This window comes from Schistocerca nitens, chromosome 11, assembly GCF_023898315.1.
Source record: "Schistocerca nitens isolate TAMUIC-IGC-003100 chromosome 11, iqSchNite1.1, whole genome shotgun sequence".
NCBI lineage: Eukaryota > Metazoa > Arthropoda > Insecta > Orthoptera > Acrididae > Schistocerca > Schistocerca nitens.
In genome coordinates this window covers 56,150,162-56,168,000 of record NC_064624.1, presented here as the reverse complement: position 1 = coordinate 56,168,000, position 17,839 = coordinate 56,150,162, and the positions used below count along the sequence as shown (strand labels likewise).

General features: G+C 42.8%; 1 protein-coding gene across 16 annotated transcripts in view; it reads right to left on the bottom strand.

Annotated features, from left to right (window-relative positions):
- Positions 1-17,839, bottom strand: part of LOC126212834 (uncharacterized) — a 442,779-nt gene that overhangs the window by 80,741 nt on the left and 344,199 nt on the right. For 4 of the 16 annotated variants that reach the window (XR_007540924.1, XR_007540928.1, XR_007540925.1 and 1 more), the window contains 2 exons: positions 16,188-16,846; positions 15,274-15,595 (listed from right to left, as the gene is read on the bottom strand). The exons of 7 other annotated variants lie outside the window; for them this stretch is intronic. The gene's annotated coding sequence lies outside the window, so the exon portion shown is untranslated. Of the gene's footprint in view, positions 1-15,273; positions 15,596-16,187; positions 16,847-17,839 lie in introns of those variants that run through there. 5 more of the 16 variants (XR_007540927.1, XR_007540926.1, XR_007540932.1 and 2 more) reach the window with 2 other exon arrangements.

Sequence of the window (17,839 nt, the reverse complement as noted above, 5' to 3'; positions counted from 1 at the left end):
AGATTTCTGTAGCCAGAAGCGGGAGAAGGTACAACTCAACTGCGCATGCGCTTGATCCCGCTCGTAACTGCTAAAAAGAATATAATGTAAACAGTTGTGACGGCACGCTCGTCGCAGGCAATTTGTTGTTACGAAGCATCGCATGGTCTTCCTAAAGCCTTTGACTCATTTTGCTGGTGGTAGACGCTTGTATGAGCACTGTGTTTTGTTGCTGTATATGGTGCATTTCCTTTGCAATTTATGTTTTATTTTCGTTTTTTCTCTCGTTCATGTCTTATTGATGCAGTATTATCTGTAGTAGCGGGATACAGTAATATTCTTCGTTAGAGTATCAGTTCTTATCAGTCAAAATTACAAAAATTTAACTGAAAACAAAAACAACGAAAAATTCCCGGAATTCTAAAAAATTCCCAGGTTTTTCCTGGTTTTCTCCCGGATGAAAAAATTCCCGGGTTTTTCCCATATCTCCCGGTTGTCCCGGGTCGTATACACCCTGTACGAGAAGTCGTAAGAATTTGTATGTAGAAAGGGTATGGACATAACGAACGCAAAAGCATGTAAGTTATTTGGAATAAAACTATAGAATCCCCTTCCAGTGTACATGAAGGAATTAATAGATGAAGTGAAATTTAAGACTGAGCTTAAAAAATTACCTTTTAAGCAAAACTTTCTATGACATAGATGAGTACTTTGAATGCGTAGAAATTTATTGCCAAAAATTTTAATTTATGTGTCTAAATTTGTTCTTTTAAAATGCCTTAAAGTGATATTCCATTATTATGTTTGTAGTATTTGTACTTGTATGATATTTTTCTTGTGACAATTCCTACATCACGTAAATGATCTACAGGAAGATAATGAAATGAAATGAGACACTTTTATGTGAAACTTGAGGTTGTCTGTTACAGAGTGACACATCTACAGATTCAGTAAAATATCTCAATAAATTTCTGTATTATTCCAAAGTAGTAAAGTCCTTATTGACTAACCCTGTATAGGAGACCATGAGTTCCATGCAAATTTATTATTTATTTTTGTATCATGAGCCATTTGAGATTGGACAGTGACGCTGGCCAACTTTGCATGTGTGAGTCAACCAAGGAGAAGAAAAAGAAGGAAACAAAAAAAAGCAATACCTTTACAGACTTTGGAAAACAAATGAATATTGAAATATAGTCATTGTTCTGAGCTATCAGTCACTACTGTCAATTCATAAACACATTTTGAATTATGTTGATATTGGTGGAGTTCTAGAAAAATGAAGTATATGTTGTTGGAAGATTATTGTAGTGAACTGTAAGAATATATGGCACATGCATATGAGGACCTCGTCATATTTATTAGAGAAATATATGTATTGTTCTCTTTCACTGTCTTCCAGCACACATTGCAGGTCCAAGACAAGTAGTCCAAGCTTTATGTATCCAAAGTGTACAAAGCAGTTGACAAATAATAGAATAATATTTTAGTGATCACTGCTTCAAATAAGCCTGAACATCAAAATAACCGGAGAGAACATTACTTCTCTAGTTTCCCTGAATCTCTAGAAACAGTACATTTCAGTGTTGTATGAAAGCTGTTTACAAACAGATTGATCAAGAAACATTACTCTTCCCCAAAATTTCTGGTCTGGTTTATTGAACATAATAAGACTTCATCTTGAGGCACAGTTAATAAATAAATAAATAAATAAAACAAAACAGTGAAGCTGGTGCTTTCTTCATATTGGACTAGGCACAAACTACTTCTTAATTGCAGCACAAATTAAATTTCTATGAAAAAAACAGTAAAGTAGTTACTTGCAACTTGCCAGAACTCTCATATCTGCTAGGTTGAATGTAGTTGGAAGTATAGAATCATGTACTGAACTACTGATGATAAAATTTTGATAAAATGGTTTGATGTTGCACTAATTTCTCACTAAACTATTGTCTGGTGATCAACACAAGTTATTATGCTGAATTGATAAAATGGCTTCAGCCCCCAGTAGTGGGTAGCATCTCACTATAAATTAAATGACTTAATAAATGAGGTGGAAACATCAGACTGTGTTCACAGCTATAAAATAAATGATCTTTCATTACCACTGTACTGACTAATTGACACAGAGATTCACTCTTCTAAATTCTGATTATTTAAGAAATTCAAATGAACAACCCACAATGCTGTTTGACACTTAAGTTCAACACTGTACAGAATAAGCAGAGCCTGAACAATGTGAGAAAATTTCGAGTCCCACGGAATGTGAAATATTTCAAACACTTAACAAATGCAGCTGTACCACTCACGCCTATGCAGACGCTACTTCCGTCGACCATCCCAAACTGTGTCTGTCGCCTTTCTGTACTGAGTGACCCTGAGGAACGTGGCCACTGACCAATTTGATTAATCCTCGAGTGATTACCTCCTTTGTATAAAGTGCGCCAAATACAAAGAAAACTGTTTTGCTACATTCCATTGTTGTTTCACAACTGCAAGCCTATATCTATTCCTTCATTATCACTTCAGCTAACACAGTCATAAGTGGTGTTGTCATACACAGGTGAGCAGTAGTAATTTAAATAAACAGAGGGGCAGATGGTAAGAAAATTGCAATCCGTGCAAGAAAATGACACAGATTCTGAGCTAGCAGAACGGTATCAAAGGAGGCAACTGTCTACAAGATAATTAGTAATCCAATAAGCAGCTGACTGGAATCTAATGCGACTGCGCTTTTTAATGCTTTTGAGGTGGGGGGGGGGGGGAGGGGGGATTACTGTGGTGAACACCTGTCCAAGGCAACAGAACAATATAATGAAAGTTTATTTCACTATTATTTAATCAAATAGTGATATACCTTTTTTTATTTATTTATCTATCTATTTACATTTTCTTTCTGTGGAACCATCATAATGATGCCTTTTGCAAATGTCAGACTTAATCCTATGGTTATATTTACACTTATAAAATACACTATATTCTGTAGCTGTTGCTTCTTATGTCTATTTGTTACATTTATCACACTACAACTGATATGCTAATGCCTCATGTTACTATCACTATCTTAAAATTCGTTGAAAGAATATAAACATTTTGCTATTAGAAAAGATTTTAATTTTGTTTCAAAAACATTTCCCGTGTGCATTCTTAGAGAGTTTGGTAGCTTGTTGTACCATGATTTTATAATCTAGTTTGTATTACAATTTAGTGCTTTGCTTACGGTGGTCCAAAGATTCACAACTTGATCCCCAATACTATAAGATTTTAACTTTTTAAGAAGTACCCTATGGTTTACTGTATCAAAAGCTCTTGTCGGGTCCAAAAATATACCTGCAATCTGCATCTTCTGGTCCAACAGACAGTAAACTTCATGGATGAACTGTGTAACTGCTGTGGTTGTACTTAGCTCTTTTCTGAAGCCATGCTGCGAATCTACAAGCAGTTTATGTTTTGTGAAAAAGGCACTTAGCTGGGAAACAATAATGCTTTCAAATAACTTACTAAAAGTGGGAATTAATGATATTGATCTATAGTTGGAGACATCTTCCTTACTTCCCTTTTTTATCATTGGTTTCACTACACTCATTTTTAGAACCGTTGGATACATGTTTTCTCTAATTCTGCAATTAATCAGGTGAATAAGAGGTTTAGAGATTTCTTTTAAGCACGTTTTAGTAATAGTGCTGGAAATGCCATCCCGTCTGGATGAGAATTTTTTCTTTAACATGTATATTGCCCTGCAAACCTCCTGCTCATCCACTTCCACAAATTCAAATTCGGTACACTGGGTGAGATGGCATCGGGTCTCTATCTGTGAATCTATAATATGGGTTGATTGTTCGACAGAAATGTAGTAGTTATTAAAAATATTACATATAGTATCTGGGTTTTTTATAATGTTACCGTCATGTCTTATGCTGAGTGGTTCCATGTTCATCTTGTTGGGACCTTTTCGGTATTTTTGCTAATGTTGTCAGACTCTTCTATTGTTTTGCTGTATATCTGCTTCCTTAGGCTAACAATCTCAGTTTTAGAAGTTTGCTTGGCCCTATTGTATTTTTCCTTGAAAACCTGCATCGTAGTAGCTTTATAAAGCTTGTTTATATCATGTACTTGCTGCCTGAACCTAATCAGATTTGTTGGGAGTTTTACTCTAGGATTACTTCCATGTTGACAGTGTTTAACTACCTTCTGGATTTCTCTGACTGGACAACTATATTCATAATGATGCAGTTGGGTTGAGTAGAATTCATTCCATTTCTCATCTGACCCTTTTACCTGGTACACAGAATCCCATTTCTCATTCACAAGTTTGTCTTTAAGAGCATTAATATTTGAGGTATTCAGCATTCGTTTCTGTAGCACAATTTTTGTTATTTTAGGCACAACTGAATTTTTATATTCTATCACCTGGCAGAAGTTTTCAGAATAAAGAAAATCTACATTACTGTATTTGACTTTATCTATAACATTCTAGTGGCACATGTGTCCGTTACTCTGGTGTCTGAGTTCTCTATATTTACAAGATTGTATGAGGTCAGTACATCACTGAGTTGCAAGCTTACTATACTATTTGAGTTTGCATCTACATTAAAGTCACCTAACATAGTAAGGTCATTAGAACCAGCCTGACCAGCAACACTACTAAGTTTATCCATAAACAGCATTACATCAGCATTTTGTGGCCTATATACTCCAATCACTTTATGCTTTGGTAACTTAAGATCATTATTGTGGAGTACAATACATGTCATTTCAATTGATCCTTCTTTGGTGTGGTGTTCAAGAAAGGAAATTTTTTTAACTTCTATATCCTTATTAACAAACTGCCACACCATCACCTATATGGTTTTGCCTACAATAACTATTTGCTAGTATGTAACCTTCTAATCTATAATATACTATTTCACTGCACTTTAGCGTGTGTTCCGTTATTACTAGTACATGTGGCAAGTGTTCCTCTATGAATATTTGTAGAATGTCTAGTTTGTTTCTGAGATTATGCACATTTAAGTGCATTAACTTTAAGGGTGTTATCCCTTCTTGTTTATTTACCATCTTGTGTGAATCAAAATTGTCCGAGTTCACTTTTTCCATCATTTTGGATACACTTTTTTTTTGGAACTGACCTGCAATGACTGAGCACTTACTTCACAGCCTGGCTTTTCTTTGCGCGCACGGGACTCAGCCATATCAGAAATACATCCCTGAAAACTATTATTATGGTCCTTTATTCTAAAAAAGGTCTCATGGCTGTAGCCCAGAGCAATTGGAGCTTCCTCCACACTGTCTTTCTCACAAAGTTTGCTCATGTGGGAAACTAGCTTGGCCTCCCCTTTGCTATTTAAGTGGAATCCATGTTTTGTGTGTTTGTCGTGATTCACTTTACTTAAGTCTATCAAATGCACTTGGCTAAATTTATCACACAGTTTCTTTAGCTTGGAATTTTAGTGTAAGCTTATTTTATCATTGTTTAATTAAACTAAAAGTAAACTGCGAAATTGCTCATACATACTTAGGTTGGTTGGTTTGGGGGATCAAAGGGACCAGACTGCTACGGTCATCGGTCCCTTTTTCCAAAGACAAAGAACACCCACAGAGAATAAAAACGAGGAACAGAATAGAACACAGACGAAACAGAACAAGAGAAACTCAGACAAAGACAAGACAAAACGAACTAAAACCACACAGAGTGTGACGGTGGTTGGCCGACCATAGAAATAAAAAAGGAAAAGTCAACCACTGAGAAACACATTAAAAAAAATCAGTTTAAAATCATAGGCCAAAGGCCAGAATCAACACAAAACAATAAAATAAAACAGAAACACTCAGATTAAATGATAAAATCCCCCTGCCCGAATAAAACGTAAAACTAAGTCAGCCATAGTGGAGTCGTCTGTTAAAAGGGCAGGGAGCGTATCAGGCAGCGCAAATGTCTGCCTGACCACAGCTAAAAGGGGGCAGGCCATCAAAATGTGGGCCACTGTCAAAGCAGCACCACATCGACATATAGGAGGGTCCTCCCGGCGCAGTAAATAACTGTGTGTCAGCCGGGAGTGGCCAATGCGGAGCCGACAAAGAACTACGGAGTCCCTGCGAGTGGCTCGCAGGGATGACCGCCACACAGCCGTCGTCTCCTTGACATCACGGAGTTTATTGCGCGTCGTCAGTTCGCGCCATTCATCGTCCCATAGCGCCAAGATTTTGCGGCGGAAGACTGCCCGCAAATCAGTCTCTGGGAGGCCAACGTCCAGAGATGGCTTACTGGTGGCCTCTTTCGCCAGGCGGTCAACATGTTCGTTACCCGGGATACCGACATGACCGGGGGTCCACACAAAGACCACAGAGCGGCCGCTACGGGCAAGAGTATGCAGAGACTCATGGATAGCCAGCACCAGACGAGAACGAGGAAAACACTGGTCGAGAGCTCGTAAACCGCTCAGGGAATCGCTACAGATAACGAAGGACTCACCTGAGCAGGAGCGGATATGCTCTAGGGCACGAAAGATGGCGACCAGCTCAGCAGTGTAAACGCTGCAGCCATCCGGCAAGGAACGTTGTTCGGAATGGTCCCCTAGAGTTAGCGCATAACCGACTCGACCAGTAACCATCGAGCCGTCGGTGTAAACAATGCCAGAGCCCTGATACGTGGCCAGGATGGAATGAAAGCGGCGGCGGAAGGCCTCTGGAGGGACAGAGTCCTTCGGGCACTGTGCCAAGTCGAGCCGAAGGCAAGGGCGACGAACACACCATGGGGGTGTATGCAAAGTAGCCCGGAAAGGAGGTGGAACAGTGAAAACCCGAAGACCAGAGAGAAGCTCTTTGACGCGGACCGCTAATGTACAACCAGACCGGGGCCGACGTTCTGGCAGACGGACGACCGATCGCGGGAACAGGAGACGATAGTTAGGATGCCCGGGCGAGCTTAGAACATGGGCAGTATAAGCGGCCAGCAAACGTTGGCGTCGGAACCGCAGTGGAGGTACACCTGCCTCCACTAGTACGCTGTCCACAGGGCTGGTGCGGAAAGCACCAGTGGCAAGGCGTATCCCGCTGTGGAGAATTGGGTCCAGCACCCGTAACGCAGATGGGGATGCTGAGCCATAAGCCAGGCTCCCATAATCCAGGCGGGACTGGATGAGCGCCTGGTAGAGCCGTAACAGGGTAGAGCGGTCGGCGCCCCAGCGGGTGTGGCTCAAACAGCGCAGAGCATTGAGATGCCGCCAACATGCCTGTTTGAGCTGCCGGATATGAGGCAGCCAAGTCAACCGGGCATCGAAAACCACCCCCAAAAACCTGTGGGTCTCCACCACAGCAAGCAGTTCGTCGGCAAGATAAAGCTGCGGCTCAGGATGGACTGTTCGGCGCCGGCAGAAATGCATAACGCGGGTCTTGGCTGCCGAAAACTGAAACCCATGCGCTACAGCCCAAGACTGCGCCTTGCGGATAGCGCCCTGTAGCTGACGTTCAACCGCTGCAATGCCAGTAGAGCTGTAATAAAGGCAGAAGTCGTCAGCATACAGGGAAGCGGAGACAGAATTTCCCACGGCCGCAGCAAGCCCGTTAATGGCTATTAAAAATAGACAGACACTTAAAACAGAACCCTGTGGCACACCGTTCTCCTGGACGTTGGAGGAACTATACGAGGCCGCGACTTGCACGCGGAAGGTACGACACGACAGAAAATTGCGGATAAAAATCGGCAGAGGACCCCGAAGACCCCATCCATGAAGCGTAGAAAGGATGTGATGACGCCATGTCGTATCGTACGCCTTCCGCATGTCGAAAAAGACAGCGACCAGGTGTTGACGGCGGGCAAAGGCAGTACGGATGGCCGACTCCAGGCTCACCAGATTGTCGGTGGCGGAGCGGCCTTTACGGAACCCACCCTGAGACGGAGCAAGAAGGCCCCGAGACTCCAGTACCCAATTCAAGCGCCGGCTCACCATCCGTTCAAGCAACTTGCAAAGAACGTTGGTGAGGCTAATGGGACGGTAGCTGTCCACCTCCAGAGGGTTCTTTCCAGGTTTCAAAACGGGGATGACAACGCCTTCCCGCCATTGCGACGGAAACTCCCCGTCGACCCAAAGACGGTTGTAAAGATCGAGAAGGCGCCGCTGGCAGTCCACTGAAAGGTGTTTCAGCATCTGACAGTGGATGCCGTCCGGCCCAGGAGCGGTATCAGGGCAAGCAGCTAGGGCACTGCGAAATTCCCACTCACTAAACGGAGCATTGTAAGATTCTAGGTGGGTGGTGCGAAACGAAAGGCTCCGACGTTCCATCCGCTCTTTAATGGAGCGGAAGGCCTGGGGGTAATTCGCAGAGGCGGAACTCATAGCAAAATGCTCTGCTAAGCGATTTGCAATGACGTCGGAGTCAGTACAAACTGCTCCATTCAGTGAGAGCGCAGGGACGCTGGCAGGGGTCCGATGGCCGTAGACGCGTCGAATCTTGGCCCAGACCTGCGATGGAGTGACATGGAGGCCAATGGTGGATACATACCGCTCCCAGCACTCCTTCTTGCCTTGGCGGATAAGGAGGCGGGCCCGCGCACGCAGCCGTTTGAAGGCGATAAGGTGGTCGATGGAGGGATGTCGCTTGTGACGCTGGAGCGCCCGCCGGCGATCTTTAATCGCTTCAGCGATCTCAGGCGACCACCAAGGCACAGTCCGCCGCCGAGGGGACCCACAGGAACGGGGAATGGCTGATTCGGCGGCAGTAACGATGCCGGTGGTGACCGATTGAACCACCGCATCAATGTCATCAGTAGATAGAGGCTCAAAAGCGGCAGTGGAGGAGAACAAGTCCCAGTCAGCCTTATCCATAGCCCATCTGCTAGGGCGCCCAGAAGAGTGGCGCTGTGGTAGTGACAAAAAGATCGGAAAGTGGTCACTACCACACAGGTCGTCATGCACACTCCATTGGACAGACGGTAAGAGACTAGGGCTACAGATTGAAAGGTCAATGGCGGAGTAGGTGCCATGCGCCACACTGAAGTGTGTGAAGGCACCATCATTTAACAGCGAGAGATCGAGCTGCGACAAGAAACCCTCAACGATGGCGCCTCGACCTGTTGCCACTGACCCACCCCACAGAGGGTTATGGGCGTTGAAGTCGCCCAAGAGCAAGAAAGGTGGCGGCAATTGGGCGACCAGTGCAGCCAGGACATGCTGCGAGACATCACCATCCGGTGGAATGTAAACACTGCAGACGGTAACAGCCTGTGGCGTCCACACGCGTACAGCGACAGCCTCTAAGGGCGTCTGGAGAGGGACAGACTCGCTGTGCAGAGTGTGAAGGACATATATGCAGACGCCACCAGACACCCTCTCATAAGCTGCTCGGTTCTTATAATAACCCCGATAGCCACGGAGGGCGGGGGTTCGCATTGCTGGAAACCAAGTTTCCTGGAGAGCAATGCAAAAGAAAGGGTGAAGGCTGAGAAGTTGGCGGAGCTCAGCTATATGGTGGAAGAAACCGCTGCAGTTCCACTGGAGGATGGTGTTGTCCATGGCTGGGAAAGGCGTGATGGGACGGGGAAGGCAGATTACGCCGCTGGGTCACCTGCTGCCTCCGATGGAGCACCCGTGCAAATGGCATCCATTGCGTCCGAGGGACCGGCAAGAGCGAGGTCCTCAGCGGATGCCAGAATCTCCACCTCGTCTTCAGGGGCAGAGCTTGTAGGAAGCGGTGGGATGGGTGCCACCGCAACATCGTTGGTCTTGGGGACTGTCTTCTTTTTCAGCTTGTCGCGCTGTGCCTTCGGTGGTTCAGGCTTCATGGGCTTCACTGGGTCAGTCTCAGGGACAGACGACGACCGCGAGGCCCGACGACCAGGGACTGGCGGTTGTTTCAAGCCCTTGCGGGCGTCCGCTTTTCCACTGGTCGGGACTTGCGAAGGGAGGTCCCCGAGGGATCCCTTCCTGGCGAGAGTAGCCGAAGAAGACTTACGCTTCTCCGGCTGGGAAGGGGGAGCTGATGTCCCCGATGGTTTTGAGGGTGTTGCTCCTGGAGAAGATGGAGCAGGAGCAACAGGGTGTGAAGTGCCCCCCACAAGCAAGGGGGGTTTTGGATGCTGACCAATCACAGAACAAACCGTATGGGACGACACAGGAGATGGAAGAACCGTCGTAGCAGCAGCAGCGGCGTACGTTGACGTCATTGGCACAGGATGGAGTCTCTCATACTTCCGCCGAGCCTCAGAGTACGTCAGGCGGTCCAGGGTTTTATATTCCATTATCTTCCGTTCTTTCTGGAAGATCCTACAGTCCGGCGAGCAGGGGGAATGGTGTTCTCCGCAGTTAACACAGATAGGAGGCGGGGCACATGGAGTATCAGGATGCGAAGGACGTCCACAATCCCGACACGTGATGCTGGAAGTACACCGAGATGACATGTGCCCGAACTTCCAGCATTTAAAACACCGCATCGGAGGAGGGATATACGGCTTCACATCACAACGGTAAACCATCACCTTAACCTTTTCGGGTAAGACATCACCCTCAAAGGCCAAGATGAAGGCACCGGTGGCTACCTGATTATCCCTCGGACCCCGATGGACGCGCCGGACGAAGTGAACACCTCGTCGTTCTAGGTTGGCGCGTAGTTCATCGTCGGACTGCAGAAGTAGATCCCTGTGGAATATAATACCCTGGACCATGTTTAAACTTTTATGGGGAGTGATGGTGACGGAAACATCACCCAACTTGTCACAAGTGAGCAACCTCCGTGACTGGGCAGAGGATGCTGTTTTGATGAGAACCGACCCAGAGCGCATTTTGGACAAGCCCTCCACCTCCCCGAACTTGTCCTCTAAATGCTCCACAAAAAACTGGGGCTTGGTAGACAGAAACGATTCGCCATCAACCCGCGTACACACGAGGTATCGGGGTGAATATTCTCCACTGCCTTCTTTAGCAAGACGTTCCTCCCATGGAGTAGCTAGGGAGGGAAACGATCTCTGATCAAATTTCTTCCCGTTGAGGTTAGACCTCGATCGCTTAGAGACTGCCGGTGGAGGCCCACCAGCGAGAGATGATGTACCACGCTTCATTGCGGGTCATCCGCCCTGATGCCACCTACTCCGACCAAGGGCCCTCCCCACGGGCGCCACCCAGCCGCAGCAATAGCCACCTGGCAGGACGGCCATTGCCGGGAGTCCTGATGCCCCAAGGAGATAGGCATCTACTCCTTGGCATACGTGGGGAGTTAACGGCGCAGGCATCAGTAGAGCGATCCCTGTGTTGTCAGGGGGCTACAACCAAGAGGGTACATGGCGGCCCCACCACAACGGACTGGCTACCGTGCTGGATCTTAGGTGCAAAACTGACCAAGGTCGTCGTCGCAGATAAAAGAAACACTGCAGAGTGCAGCGTGGTAATCGCCCAAGAGATCGAAAACGAGCGGGACACCATTGCAACGACGAGAAAGCCGGCTACAGGTCTAATTGCACGACGGATACAGTGCACCATGTAAGGCGCCCTTCCCCAATTGGCTCGCTCTTCGGAATAATTTAGAAAGATGGAGGTCAAACCCGAGAGGGGACCATCACATAAGGCCGAAACATTTGAGACTCCTTTTAGTCGCCTCTTACGACAGGCAGGAATACCGCGGGCCTATTCTTACCCCCGAACCCGCAGGGGGGCATACATACTTATGCCGGTAACATAACTTACACGCATATGAAATGTGCCATGCACCTGTTCTTGTTGTTAAAATAGGATTTTGTCTCTTCTTTGCATTGCTGTTATGAGAATTCTTTAAATTTCAAGGAAATTTAAATCATGGGCAAAAAACAGTAAAAATAGGCAACAAAAATAGTAAATCTTAAAATCAAACCGGTTTGTGTGGTGAATAGTAATCCTTACCAACACATACTGCCATGCTGTTGGTGTATCTGTCTTCATTCAAAAGATGTGCAGATTTTAATTAATTTTGAAATTAAAATGTCTCCATAACTTAATTATCAGTTACTATGTACTTCTGTCGATACATCTTATTGACATCTAAAAACTGAGTGCCTGATGTGTTTGGTGGGGTGAATGCTTTAAGAGTTATAAATTATTTATAAAATCACTTGTACTGAAATGTATTTGTCTCTGTATCTCATGTTGTATTACATTTCAACATTTTATATATATACCAATGGCTTCATAGTAAAAATTTCTTGTAGCTCCACGACTTCCTGGCCTCTGTGCCACACCCAAATCCTACCATCAGCCCTTACCAACTGAAATTGGGACTCATCTGACAAGGACACAGTTTTCCAGTCATTGAGGGTCCAAATTATACAGTTACGAGCTCAGGAGGAGCAGCACAGGTAATGTCGTGCGGTTAGCAAAGACACTTGCATCAATTGTGTGCTGTTGTAGCCCATTAATGCCACATATCGCCACACTGTCATAATAGATACATTTGTCGTACACCCCACGATTTCTGCAGTTACTCCATGCAGTCTTGCTTGTATGTTAGCACTGATAACTAAGAAAATGGCACTGTTCTGTCCATAAGTGAATGCTGTCAGCCACTGCGTTGTCCGTAGTCAGAGGTAATGCCTGAAGTCTGGCATCCTCGGCACACTCTTAGCACTGTGGATCTCAGAATATTGATTTTCCTGATGATTTTCAAAACTGAATGTCCCACGCATCTAGCTCCAACTGCCATTCTACATTCAGAGTCTTAATTCCGATCGTACGGCCGTAACCACTTTGTAAATCATTTCACATAAATGACCTGAGAACAAATGACACTTCTGCCAGTCCACAGCCCTCTTATGCCTTGTATACGAAATACTACCACCATCTGTATATGTACATATCACTGTCCCATGACTTATGTCACTTCAGTGTAATGAAACGGCAGGAGCTTAATTCAATAACTGTGTGCATGATTAACCTCATGAAGTTAACAACAGACTCCTACATCTCCATATTTCACATAAAATATTAGGGAGAGGCTCTCCATAGAAGCAGTAACAAAAGCAGCTCAGTTCTGAAGGTAAAAGTAGATGAAGCAAAAGTGTATTATCAATTTGCACAGAAACAAGACTGCAATTATAACAGTCGAATGATGTGAAAGGGAATCAGTTGCTGAGGAGGGAGGAACATAATGTTGCAGTCTCTCCCTGATGTTATTCTGTCTGCATATCGAGCAAGCAGTAAAAGAAACAGAGCAGAAATTTGCAGAGGGAATTAAGGTTTAGAGAGAATAAATAATAACTCTGTATTTTGGTGATGCCTTTGTAATTCTGTCAGAAACAGTAAAGGACACAAAAGAGCAGTTGAATGGAATGGGCAGTGTCTTGAAAAGTGGTTTCAGATGAATACAACAAAAGAAGAACAAGGGTAATGAAATGTACTCGAAGTAAATCAGGCAATGCTGAGATAAATAGATTAGGAAATGAGACACTAAAACAGCAGGCAAGTTTTGCTGTCAGCGGCAAAATAACTGATACTAATCACAGTAGATAGGAGTATTTTGTTCGGAGGTGGTGGTCATTCAATTAAAAATTTAATAGATCAGACAGGCACACAACAATTGATTTTTTTTTTTTCATTCACATTAAATAATCCATAAACACATTAATAGCTCAAAATTCTGCACAGTTCCTAGACAAATATTTATTTAATTTACAGTGGCGTTACTGAACTATCAGTCTGATGTAGCACACAGCAGAAAAGCAAATACCTCATATAATTGATAGAAACAAAGACCAAGTTATTAAGTAAAGTTAAGTCATCAAGGTCATCGATGAAAAATCGCTAGTTAAGTGATTCTGAACTGGTGCCTACACTTTTTTATGTGGATGGAGATATTTACTTTGATATGATTGTACAGGGACTTGGTGCTCACTCTCACTTTGATAGGTCTATTCCACTCCAACTGACTCCTGCTGCTAAAATGTGCTATTTTCTTTTTTTTCCTATGTGAAAGGCATTTATTTACTTTATACAAGTTTTTGAACAGAGATACTGTCCTCGAGTCTATTCCATTCTGATCTGAAATAGTTCAGGCACAGCAATTTTGCACTTAAGTTTTTCCTTCTATGGCTAAATATTGAACTGAGGAGGGAGACAACGGAAGCTAATAAGCTCAAATCTGTCCTCAGATGATCTATCTTCAAACACATGGAAATCTTGACACAAATACAGATGTAGTAATGTTATGAAATTGTTCATTATTTACCCTACTTTACAAGAGTTGAGGCCTCATATAGCTTGTAAATTTTGATCACCTATTTTTCACCAATTTTGTTACCATTGAAAATCTTTTGCACTTGAATTCACTTCAAGAACGAATAATAGTAAGATAGCATTTTGCTACTGGAAAATTTCCACTGTATGTAGAACAAGCTCAAACATGTTGTGGGGAGATACCTGGCAAGAGGGTATATAAAATGAAGACTGGCAATAGTGAGAAAAGTATTTCTGAAAAGAAGTGGAATTTGTTAACATGTATGCTACTATATAACAACAAGTTGCTGTTTAACATTGTTACCAAAAATCTCTAAGAGCACTTGCATTATACATTTTAGATTTTTAAAAAATACTATGATAAACATTCAACCTCTAATGGGACATCCTTCCCTAGCATTAATTTTCCTCAACAGCAGTTGTTGATACCACTATTAGCTTCCAAATTTTGGACAGGTGAATATTATCTCAGTTGCTTTTCCGAAAACTTTCATCTAATTTTATTTTAGTATGCTATATTTCTAGATAAACGTAATGAAATGGAATTACTTTATAAAATATTTTAGTTTCAATATCAGAAATGATAAGTATTAGTTCTGAATGTACATCTGAAATTATATTTTTGTGGAGATTTGAAATTATGATATACTTGCAGACTTAAAATGTCTATTCTTAATTATGCAATAATGTACTGTTTACTGTCTCTCTTTCTTGATTCATTTATGAAATAATAATCCAAATTAATAATGTAACAAAAACTAGAATGAATTCATTTGTTAAGACAACAAAGGACTCTAAGAATTCCACATATGATAACACTGCTATCACCCATATCACTTTACATACATATCACTAATATTCCTTGATCATGCAAACAATCAACAGCATTCGACAGGCTATTCCGAAAATTGTTTGGGTCTGCAAAGTTACCAGTTAAAAATGATGCCACAACCTGCATAAATTAACTTCTTGTGAACGGATAGAGAAATACTAACTATTTTCACAAAGTTTACATGGCTCACACAAAAAAGGCAAACTCTTAATATGATGAAAATTTTAGGACAACAGGAGTGATTGTTGCTGAAAAGTGATATGCAATTAATAACATTAGTTCTCTCATTTCCTTTATTACAATTTTTTGTGAAGATCATAAAATTACATTCGTATATGCCAATCATTACTTGGAATCTATGCACTGACTAATTTACTTAGGTGCTTGAAACTTTATGGACACCTTAATGACATATCTATCAAGAGAGCAGCCCACGCTCATGTCATTTCAGGAACAAGTTTTTATTCTACTAATATTTACACCTGATAATCAAAATTAAGGCCACTGTTTTATAATTAATCAGTACATATCTTCCTTCCTGTAGATATTACATTAGTGTCCAGTCTTCCCTCCAGTGAATAGTACCTATTACCTTCCAAGTGTAGTGGTGGAAGATGGTGGAGCTGGAGATGACGTGAGAAACCGCATTAAAAAGGGAAATGCTGCCTTCATACAATTGTATCCAATATGGAAAAATAGAAATATCACATACAAAACAAAAATCCGTATTTTTAATACAAATGTGAAGGCTGTCCTGTACGCCAGTGAAAGCTGGAAAATGGATAAAAAGATAACAACCCAGTTACAAAGCTTCATAAATAGATGTCTTCGACGCATCATGAATATCTGGTGGCCAGAAAAAATATGTAATGAGGAGCTCTGGCGAATAACAAACCAGATACCTATAGAAGACCAGATACGAGAGAGAAAGTGGGGCTGGTTGGGGCACACCTTGAGAAAACCAGATGGAGCCATCGAGAAAAAAGCATTGGAATGGAATCCCCAGGGAACAAGGAAGAGAGGAAGACCAAGGGCCACATGGAAGAGGACAGTGGAAGGGGAAGCAAAAAGAGTTGGCAAGACCTGGGCAGAATTGAGGCAAATGGCGAAAGACAGAGACGGATGGCGAGTTCTCCTGGATGCCCTATACCCCCATAGGGGCCAAAGGAATTAAGTCAAGTCACCTTCCAAACTGAAATTCGGAAAGAAATACTACACTGGGACCGTATGTAAATTCACTCCTCCGAGTCGGAAAACAATAAAAATTGGAAAAGCTCCTGTATAAATGCGAAATTCACATGTTGGCTGTATTAGAGGCCAGATTCCTAGATGAGCTCATTGTGGACTCACAACACCGTAGAGCATTCAAAGGAAAGCCAGCAATAAAGATAATCATTACACCCCTCTCCTGGGTAGTACCTTTTACCTAAACAGAACCATAGTTAACAATGTCATGAGCTTCTCATCAAAATCTGGATGGTTATCCATACTGACAATCAAGTGCATAAACAAGAAATATACTCCCATATACTGCCAAAATCCAATTAACAAAGACAACAAGAACAACCTCCAAAAAGTAGACGACTTCTGTGATCTACTGGAAACTAATCTCCCGATACCTGTGAACAGTAGAAAATCCTTCTAGGTATCTTCATCGTACAGATCGAGAGAGAGAGAAAGAAAATATAAAGACATAGCAAGAGGCTGCTCAGCACACGGAAGAACAAATCAGACAGTAGAAATGCTCACTGGACGCTGCAAAACTTTCCAGTTGTAGGTAATTTCAACTCATTTTCGGAAAGTCCCAAGAAAATCAAAGACTTGGGTATCTCCAAATCCCAACCTAGGAGAATTCCAATTAGGCCATGTAGCAATAACCAGGAAAAACACTAGACAAGTGATGAATGTTGAAGTAATCAGACAGTAAATTCGACTCTGATCACTACCTATGCAAAGTTAAAATGCATTTTCTCGCATCAAAATGAAACAGAGCCACCCATAGTGATCAAGTATAACACCAACCCAATGAATATCAACCGAGATATTCCAAGTAACTTCACAGATGAAATCCACTCCTCTAGCATAGAGACCTGGTAACAACTCCGTACAGAGATCAATGATGCCACAAAGAAAACACTGTCAGGCAAAGACAAAACAGTTAATCTGGTGGAATGAAGAATGTGAGAAAGCACTCGAAAAGAGAGCCAACGCATGGAACAATTCAGAAAACAAAGAAAAGAAACAGCAAGGATATTCTGCAGAGTCAAACGATCATTTGAGAAATCAAAATTAGAAAATCTCAAGAACAGCTACACAAAAAATAACTACAGAGACTTTTTCAAACTTTCAAAGATCGGATCAAAGGATACCAGGTCCCAAGTGTAAGCTTCAAAAATGAACAGGACAAAATTGGATTGAATAATGAAGAAAATTGCACTCTACTAATCAGACACTTCTACAAGCTGCTCAACTGCCCACCGCCAACCACCAAACTGGAACTTCTGGCTCCTCCTCAAAACCTAGAGGATGACATACCACCAACAGAAGAAGAAACAAAGGAAGCCCTAAAAAATCTCAAAAACAAAAAGGCCAGTAGAAAAGACCCGATATCAGCAGAAATGCTGAAATGGGAAGAACTGAAAGCCTAGATGACCTACACCAAATCTTTCAGCAAATATGGGAAATAGTAAAACTGCCAGATGAATGGAAAACAGCACTGATCTACCCACTCCATAAGAAAGGTACAAACAACTTGTAAACAACTACAGAGACATGTCACTACACCCAGTCATCAACGAGATCCTCCCTAGGACACTGCTGAAGAGAACTGACTCGG